The sequence below is a fragment of the Chrysochloris asiatica genome, unplaced genomic scaffold (assembly GCF_000296735.1).
Source record: "Chrysochloris asiatica unplaced genomic scaffold, ChrAsi1.0 scaffold00248, whole genome shotgun sequence".
NCBI lineage: Eukaryota > Metazoa > Chordata > Mammalia > Afrosoricida > Chrysochloridae > Chrysochloris > Chrysochloris asiatica.
In genome coordinates, this window is record NW_006408766.1 from 2,437,795 (window position 1) to 2,447,942 (window position 10,148).

Sequence of the window (10,148 nt, forward strand, 5' to 3'; positions counted from 1 at the left end):
AGAATTTGTCAAGACCAATGTCTTCTTTATTGCAATATATTAAAAAAAAAAAAAAAAAAGCAAATGTAAAAAAACATAGCTCTCACCAGATGAAATACACAGAAATCAAATTGACTACATCTGAATAATGAGATGGTTGGAAAGCTATATGTTATCAGCGGAAAAAGGTCAAGGGCAGACTGTTGAAAAGACATCAATTGCTCACTTTTGAGTTGAGACTGAAGCTGAAGAAAATTTAAACAAGTCCACAAGAACCAAAATATGACCTTGAATATATCCCAATGAAATTTAGAGATCATCTGAAGAACTGATTTGATCCATTAGACACTGAAGATTAAGGGAGAGATAAATAACAAGACAACATCCAAAATATACATGAAGAAAGCAAAAGGTCAATAAACAAAAAAGGATAAAAGCAAAATGTCAAAGAGACTCTGAAACTCTCCAGTGTAGAGATGTTAAGCAAATGAATGAAATGAGGAGGTGAATGAACGGAATAGAAAATTTCAGAAAGCATCTAGAGAAGACAAAGTCAAATATTATAATGAAGTGGGGTTAGAAAACCTAAAGGAAAGAATAGGCTTACCATTTCTTAAGCTGAGGATATTGAAGAAAAACATCCAAGCCTCAACACACAAAAAATGTAGAATTCTATGGGAAAAATATTGAATGATGCAAAAAGCATTAAAGAAGGTTGGAGGAATACAGAGCATCACTGTACAAAAAAGAAAAAGAAATGGTTGATGTTCAACTGTTTCAGAGGTTATTGTTCTTAGGTGCCATCGAGTAGGTAACTGACTCATGGCGATCCTATGCACAACAGAATGAAACACTGTCTGGTTCCGAGCTAACCTCTTGAGCCCATTGATGCTGCCACTTTGCCAATCCATCTCACTGGGGGTCTTCCTCTTTTTCTCTGACCCTCCACCTTACCAAACACAATATCTTTCTCCAGCGACTGGTCCCTCCTGACAATATGTCCGAAGTATGAGAGATGGAGTTTGGCCATCCTGGCCTACCAAGGAGCACTCTGGATGCACTTCTTCCAAAACAGATCTGTTGGTTCTTTTGGCAGCCCATGATGCTTTCAATAGTCTCCTCCAACACCATAACTCAAAAGCATCAGTTCTACAGTTTTTCTTATTCACTGTCCAGTTTTCATATGCACATGAGGTTATTGAAAATACCATGGCTCGGGCTTCAAAGGGAACATATGAAAAAGAGCCAATGATACTAACAATTGAAATCCAAAATTCATTGAAGGCATTGACAAAACAAACAAACAAACAAACATAAAAACTAGTCTCTGGGAATTGATGGAAAACAAATTGAAATCGTCAACTAACTGATGCAGCACTAAAGGCACTCACTCATCTATGCTAAAGAAATTTGCAAGACAACTATCTGGCCAACTGAATGGAAAAGATCTATATTTGTTCCCCTTCCAAAAAGAGGTGACCATCTGTGGGAATTGTCTGACAATATCCTTAATATTGCAAGTAAGTAAAACATCGCTAAAAATAATTTAAAAACATCTGCAACTATACATTGATAGAGGACTTCCAGAGGTTCAAACTGGGTTCAGGATAGGACATGGAATGAGGTATATCATTGCTGATATCAAAAGGAACACTTAATTTTGCTCATGATGAACTCATAGAGAGACCAAGAGGCAGTTGTTAGAACACAACCAGGGAACACAGATGGTTTAAAATTTGGAAAGGTGTGGATCAACATTGTATTTTTTTCACCAAAATTATTCAATCTGTGTCCTGAGCACATAATCTGAGACACTGAGTTACATGAAGAAAAATCGTATTTTGATTGTAGGAGGATTTATTAACAATCAGTGATATCCTGACGATATTACCCTGAAATGGAAGAAGAATTAAAACACTGCTAAAGATCACAGCCCTCAGTATGGGTTGCACTTCAATGTAAAGAAAACAAAAATCCTCACCAGTGGATCAGTAAACACCATCCACACAAGTGGACGAAAGAGTGTCGAAGAGCAAAGATGTCAGCTTGAGGACTAAGGTGCGTCTGACCCAAGTCATGGTGTTTTCAATAACCTCATATGCACTCAAAAGCTGGACAGTGAATAAGGAAGACCGTAGAATTGATGCCTTTGAGTTATGGTGATGGAGAATACTAAAAGTGCCATAGACTGCCAAAAGAACCAATAGATCTGTTTTGGAAGAAGTGCGGTCAGAGTGCTCCTTAGAGATGAAGATCGCCAAACTTCGTCTCTCATACTTTGGACATATTGTCAAAAGGGAACAGTCGCTGGAGAAGGATATCATGTTTGGTAATATGGAGGGTCAGAGAAAAAGAGGAAGACCCTCAACAAGATGGATTGGCCAGGTGGCATCATCAATGGACTCAAGTATGGCAACAGTAGTGAGGTTGTCCCAGAATCGGACATTGTTTCATTCTGCTGTGCATAAGGTCGCTATGAGTTGGTTCCGACTCGATGGCACATAACAGCAACAACAACAACATACAAGTGGAGAAGAGATTGAAGTTGTCAAAGACTTCATTTTGCTCTGATGAACCATCAATACACATGGAAGCAGCAGTCAAGAAATCAAACAAATCAAAGATTTGCCTTAGGCAAATCTGATGCACATGACCTCTTCAGAATTTTCAAGAACAAAGATGTCAGTTTAAGGACTAAGGTCTATCTCACCCAAACCCATGTTTTTCTCTATAACCTCATATTCATGTTAAAGTTTGACTTAAGGATAATCATAGAATAATTGATGCTTTTGAGTTATGATGTTGGAGGAGAATATTAAAAGTACCATGGACTGTTAAAAGAACAAACCAATCTGTGTTGGAAGAAGTACAACCAGAATGCTCCTTGGAAGACTGGATGGCCAGGTTTAGCCTCTCATACTTGAGACATGCTATCAGGAGGCACCAGTAACTGGAGAAGGATATCATGTTTGGTAAAGTGGAGGTTCAAAGAAAAAAAGGAAGAACATTAAGAGTTGTATTGGCACAGCAGCAATTGGTTCAAACCTAGCAACAATTATGAGTTGGCACGGGACTAGGCAGTTTTTCATTATGTTGTGAATAGGGTCACTATGAGTGGTCACAGACTTGAAGTCACCTAATGCCAACAACAACAATCCCTCTGTATGTACCAATCACAGGGCATGCTTCAATTTAGGACCAGAGAAAAAGTATCAATCCATTAAATTGTTTAATTTTTCCCAGTAAATGTCAATCAACCTTGACCAAGATAGCAAATTCTCTGGTTTACAAAACTAGTACAAAGCTATTATCTCATGATTTTGGATAAAACTCTCAAGCTATTTTTCTCAAAGAACCAGCGCAAAAGGCACCATACAGGAAAATATTTCTCCCTTCCATGTACTGTATTATATTCTAAAATGAAAATATCTGCATGTTTCTTCTTGGGCAACTATATAAATTTTAGATATTTAAATGACATAAATGTAACTAAATATTATTCTGTTACTTATTAGTATCAACAAAAAACTATTTTTGAATATTGTGCTATCTCAGCATTTTTCCCTTAAAAAGAAATCGCCTTTCTCCCAAACATTATTCCTTTTCAGAATGATCAAGTCAGGAAAATAAATGTAGGTTTATACAACTTGTGCCTCCATCATGATGAATTCCTGTCAGCAATTTCCAAAAGTTATCTTCATTTACTCTACCTAGTAATTCCAGAACAACTAAAATGGTCATTTATTTCCCAAGTCACTTACAGTAATCTACGCAGTGTGTCTTTCTCAACTGTCAATAATACTCATTTATATGTTCTGTTTGGTGATTTCCTTATTCCAAAGAAATGGCAATTTAATTTTACTAAAGAGTAACTTGCTGAAAATTAATAGAATTTGTTTACTCCCAATCTTACAGAACATTAGATACTTTAGACAATTAATTGTTTTAAAAGAAAATAAAAATTCATATTTTACTTAACAAACATGCATACAGACAGAGTCAGTGTGTGAAACAAATACTATCATACTAAATCTATTAGTTTCATTATTGTGGTGATGAGAACATTATTGCATATGCAATTGGTATATGTGGATGTTCAGGGTATTTTTTAATATAAAATTATCTGCCTGTAAAAAAACACCCATTCTTTGCAATTACAGTGCAATATCTTGTTTGAATGAATACACAGGGGTCTGAAAGAAATACAGAAATTCTATATTCTTCTGTGCTAACACTGCATACTCATTATCAGTACTTATGTGTAAGTATGCACTTCCCTCAAGGAAGTTTACAAATTCAGAAATAATATGATGAGAAAGAAGTTACTCCAAGCAATTTTCAAATGTAATAAAGTTTAATGTGACAGAAAAATGCATATATTTCGGCCTCCAGCTCCGATTAGATGTCAATGGCAGTCAAGAGCGATCCCAATGGCAATTCAGCTAAATTTTAGTAGTTGCAGTAATTATCCCTTCTTTTTGGAATCTGTGTGAGATAGAAAAGAAGCATAGTTCTTAAAAAATCAACTAGTGAAAGTGTCAAAATTAAAAGTGAAATGTATTTTGTTGTTTTTAAATGCTGTTGAAATGGTTCTGACTCATAGTGATCCTTTATAGGGTTTAGAGGAACAGCTTTTGGCTTTGAACTGCCTATCTTGTGTTTCAAACTGACCTTGTGATCCGTTTCTTATCCTACAGCACCATATTTTGTGTGTGTGTGTGTGGTTGTTGTTGTTAAGTGCTGTCAAGTCGGTTCCAACTCATAGCTACTCTGAATAGGGTTTCTAAGGAGTGGCTGGTGAGCTTGAACTATCGACTTTGCAGTTCCAACTGACCTTGCAGTCCAACACATTAACCCACAACACCACACCTTAGTGAGGGATTAATTTACAATAATGAAAAATTTATTGGATTTATAAAAATCATTCATTTATTTTCATTGAATATAATTTTTAAAATTTGAACTTTCAAAAAATTCAATGAAAATATAACTATCAAACTTATTTCTGCATTGTTGTTGTTGGTGTGCCTTCTATTCAGTTCCCATTAACAGTGAACCAGTGTATGGTTTTCAAGGCTGTAAATCTTATGGAAGCAGGAAGCCTTGTCTTTCTCTTGCAGAGCAGCAGATTGGTTAGAATTGCTTACCTTGCAGTTGGAGTCCTGATGTGGTGCTATAGGATAAGCACTTGACCACAAGATCAGTTGGCAGTTCAATCTCACGAACCACATCTCAAAAACCCAATACAGGATTGTTGTTAGTTTTACCCAACTCACAGAACTTAACAACAACAATAAACCTTGCAGTTAGCCCAACACGTAACCCACTTCACTATCAGGGTTCCTAGTGTTGATGAGTAGTTTTTTTTTTTCCTCTCAAGTCTTTTTTTTGTGTGTGTGTGTTGTTGTTGTTGTTGTTTTCATTAAGCTGCATTTAAAATTCACTTTAAAAAGGGGGGTGGAGAAAAACAATGTCATAAGACTTCAAAAAGTATCTTCTTTTGTTGTTGTTCTGGTTTGTTGTTTGGTTTTGTTTGCATTTTAATGTGATAAGGCTCAGTTAGTGTGCACTTGAAAATTTTTGAGGTTACTGAAAGAAAACCACCTGTCACTCATTAATTTTTATCATCTAAAAAGGCAAAGCACTCCTTGCACCTTGCAACCAAATACCTCAGGGCATGGACTATATTGGATTTTATGTCAGGTCAAGCAGGGCGAGTAATGAACTCTGAGTAATACACTCTTGACATGACAGAGAATGTAGCTTTAAATCATTACATTAGTTTTCTGTCATCTAAACCCACACTAAATGGCATTTGTTTTCTCAAAGTCTTTAAATGATTGATAGCCTCATATTACAAAATATTCAGAAGGAATCCTTAACTATTGTTCCTCTAGCTGACTACATATGTTAGAAAATTATTTCTCTATCTCTCTCTTACTAAATGTGTCATTTGAAAATGTCATGTTGTATTATGTCAGAATATTGGATATGTTTGTGAGGCTTCTAAATATATTCAAAGAAAGGTATTATTTGTACATTGCACTAAATATGAATGTTAAACCGTACAAGTTCTATATTATAGGTATATGCTACATAAACATAAGTGAATTCAAATTTGTTTATTAAAAATATAAGCTTCAAACATAATTAAATGAAATGTAGAAACAAATACAGTAATCTTTCATATTTGTCATACTATGGTAGCTAGCATGTCACTGTGATTATGGAAGCTATGATACCAGTAGTTTAAATACCAGCATTATCATCCATAATGAACAGACTTCAGCTGTGTTTTCACACTAAGAAAGACTAAGAAAAAGGAGAGACAGACTACTTCATAATATTTAGTCAGTGAAAACCTTATGAATAGCAGTGGAATATTCCCAACACCACAATACTGAGTATTGAAACATGATGAAGATCACCAGAATAATGTTAGCAATGTGCGTAAGTATAGCAATGATTGTGAGATTGGTGCAAGACCAGCAGTGTTTCCTTCTGTTGTGCATAAGATCCTGAGTTGTTACTGGCTGTATGGCTCCTAACAACAACAATCTTTCATGTATACTTGATCCCAAGGTTCAAAAAATTTTAGTCGTATTTGCTTCATTTACATACACATAAAGTAAAAAGATTAAATACTAAAAGAAATAACACATTATAAAGAATTCAATAGATAAACTCAATATTTAATTTTTTTTCTCCATTTCAATCATGTCAACAAAATAAAAAATAATATTCTAATATAATCTAGCATACATTCCATTTCTAATTTCTCACAAATATATTTGTGCCTCTCCCCTCATTACAAAAAGTACTATCAATGTTCACATAACTCATGTCACACATTATATTTGTTGTTTATGTCTCTTCAATCTATTCAATATAATATTGTTCTTCCATTCCATATTTTTTATAATATTGATTTTTTAAAGAGTTTCATAAAGTTGTGTTTGTGCATATTACATTCCAGATTTTCAGTAATGTTACATTACTGATTGTTTTTAGGTGCCATCGATATGGACTTATAGAAACATTATGCACAGCAGAATGAAACACTGCCCGATCCTGGGCCAACCTCACTACTGTTGCCACGCTTGAGCCTATTGATGCTGACACTTGGCCAACCCATCTTGCTAGGGGTCTTCCTCTTTTTATCTGACCCTCCAACTTACCAAACATGATCACCTTCTCCAGAGACTGGTCCCTCATGACAATATGTCTGAAGTATGAGAGATGAAGTTTGGACATCCTGGTCTAAAAGGAGCACTTTGGCTGCACATTTTCCAAAACAGATTTATTGGTTCATTTGGCAGCCCATGGCACTTTCAATATTCTCCTCCAACACCATAATTCAAAAGCATCAATTCATTTACGGTCTTCCTTATTCACTGTTCAGCTTTCACATGCATATGAGGTTATTGAAAATACCATGGATTGTATCTGGCTCAACTTAGTCTTCAAGCTGACATCTTTGCTCTTCAATATTTTTAAAACGTCTTGTGCAGTATATTTGCCTAATGCAACATGTCATTTTATTTCTTGACTGTTGCTTCCAAGATTGTTGATGTTTGATCCAAGAAGAAAGAAGACCTTGATAACTTCAATCTCCATTGATAAGAATTTTGTTTAATGGTCCAGTGGTGAGGATTTTTGTTTTCTTTATATTGTGATGCAATCCATTACAAAGGCTGTGCTCTTTGATCTTCATCAGTAAATAGTTTAAGTCCTCTTAACTTTCAGCAAGCAAGGTTGTATCATCTGCATATTGCATATTGTTAATGAGTTTGCATATTGTTAATGAGTCTTCCTCCAATCCTGATGCCACGATTTTCTTCATATGACCCAGCTTCTTGGATTATTTGCTCAACGTATAGGTGGAATACGTATAGTGAAAGAATACAACCCTGTCACACAGCTTTCCTAATTTTAAACCATTCAGCATTCTCATGTTCTGTTCGAACAACTGCTTCTTGGTCCAGGAACAGATTCCTCATGAGCATAATTAAGTATTCTGGAATACTCATACTTTGCAATGTTGTCATGATCCACACAATCGAAAGATTTGCATAGTAAATACAGCACAGGTAAACGACTTTCTGATATTAGCTTCTTTCAGCCAAGTTCCATCGAATATCAGCAATGATAACCCTCATTCCACGGCCTCTTCTGAACCCAGCTGGAACCTCTGGAAGTTCTGTGTCAGTGTATGCTTGTAGCTGTTTCTGTATTGCTTTTAGTAAAACTTTACTTGCATGGAATATCAAAGAGATTGTCCAATGATTCCAGCATTCCATTGGATCACCTCTCTTTGGAATGGACAGAATACAGATTCCTTCCAATCAGTTGGCCAAATAGTTATCTTCCATATTTCTTGGCAGAGATGAGTGAGTGCCTCCTCACTTTCTTTAAAGATTTCAATTTTTATTCCATCAACTCCTGGTGCCTTATTTTTTGGCAGTTCCTTCAATGCCCTTTGGACTTCTTCCTTCAATATCATTGGCTCTTAATCATACAGTGCGGGAGTGCAGCTCTCGCAGGGTTGCAGGACACGAGAGGAGACAAGGAGTTGGTGAAAGTGAAAGCAATGGAGGAGTCTCCGCTTAGATGGCTGATGGAACTGTCTCTCTGTCTGTCTGCCCCAGCTCAGCAAGTCTTTAATTTTATACTTAAAATTACACAATGCATAATGATTTGATACTTTGATTTTTCCTTTTAATTATTACACACTTTCAATCGTAACATTCTTTCACCCAATGCTTACAGAACCTTAACAAAAGTATTCCTATGATGTCCAACCTGATCTTTCCAATATCCTGTTCTTTTCTAACCATTAAGCATTTTTCTTTTGACATCATCTCCTCTCCGCAGGTGATAGATTGTTTATTTCTTTTGAGGCCGTGGGGCATATTAAAAAGGCTCAACCTGACTAATTGTTGCAGGAAAGGTAGATTATTAAGTTTTGACCACCTTTCATTTATGTTCGCCATTTTCTGCCTATTTATGTAGGTGCCTATATGTAATAGTAGGGGTTTGTGATTTCTGGCTTGTAATTGACTTAGGTGAGTTCTATAGGGGTCAGTCAGTTTCACTTTCATTTGTTATCTGCTTTTGTGATCTCATAAATGCAGTTACTTTGTACTTAGGTTTTCTGTGAAAGGGAGTAGCTCATACAATTCTCTTTGAATTCAACCCACTGAAGCTGAAACAATTGTTGCCAGACCGGTTTCTTCCTAAGGTCTGCAGAACTCACAGTAAAGACCATGAATATTACAATATCATATTTTTTACAAGTGAATTCAGAGTTATCCTAAAGGGAAGATAGAGGATGCTTTTCCAGAGAATCGTCTGCTTTGCATGATGTTTCTCCTTTTGCTGGGACAGTGTCAAACAGCAAAAGTGGAATCGCTTCCCGCATCATAGTACTTTTTTTTTTTTTTTTTTACGTTATATTGTAAATTTTATGATAATTTACATGGGAGAAACTTAGTTTTACATTCAACCAATCCTATATCATTTCATTGTCATGGTTACGATCCACTCCATGCATCATCAACCAACCAAAGTGTATACCCTACTAGCCTGTCCCCTGGTTGTCAACTTCCTTGTTATTTTTCAAGGTAGCATAATATTTCATTGTGTGTATTTACCACTGTTTGTTTATCCATCTTTTTGCAATTGTAAATAGTGCTGCTATGAATATTGCTGTGCATATATCTACTCATGTTATGGCTCATATTTCTTGTGGGTAAATACCAAGTAGAGGAATTTCTGGATCATAAGGCATTTTTATTTCCAACATTCTGAGAAAGGACCATATTGCTTTCCAGAGAACTTGGACCTTTTTGCAGTCTCACCAGCAATACAGGGGTGTCCCAACCTCTTCACATCCCTGCCAGCATTTATTGTCCTCTACTTTTTTATCTTTGCTGTTATTACTGGTGTGAGATGATATCTCATAGTTATTTGGATTTGCAGCTCTCTAATGGCTAGTGACCATGAACATGTCTGCATATGTTTGTTAGGTGCCTGGATCTCCTCCTTGGTGAAGTGTCTGTTCATGCCCTGTGCCCATTTTTTAAGTGGGTTATTTGTCTATTTCTTGTAGAGGTGTTGTAGTTTCCTATATATTTTTAGAAATAATTCCCTTGTATGATGTGTCATTG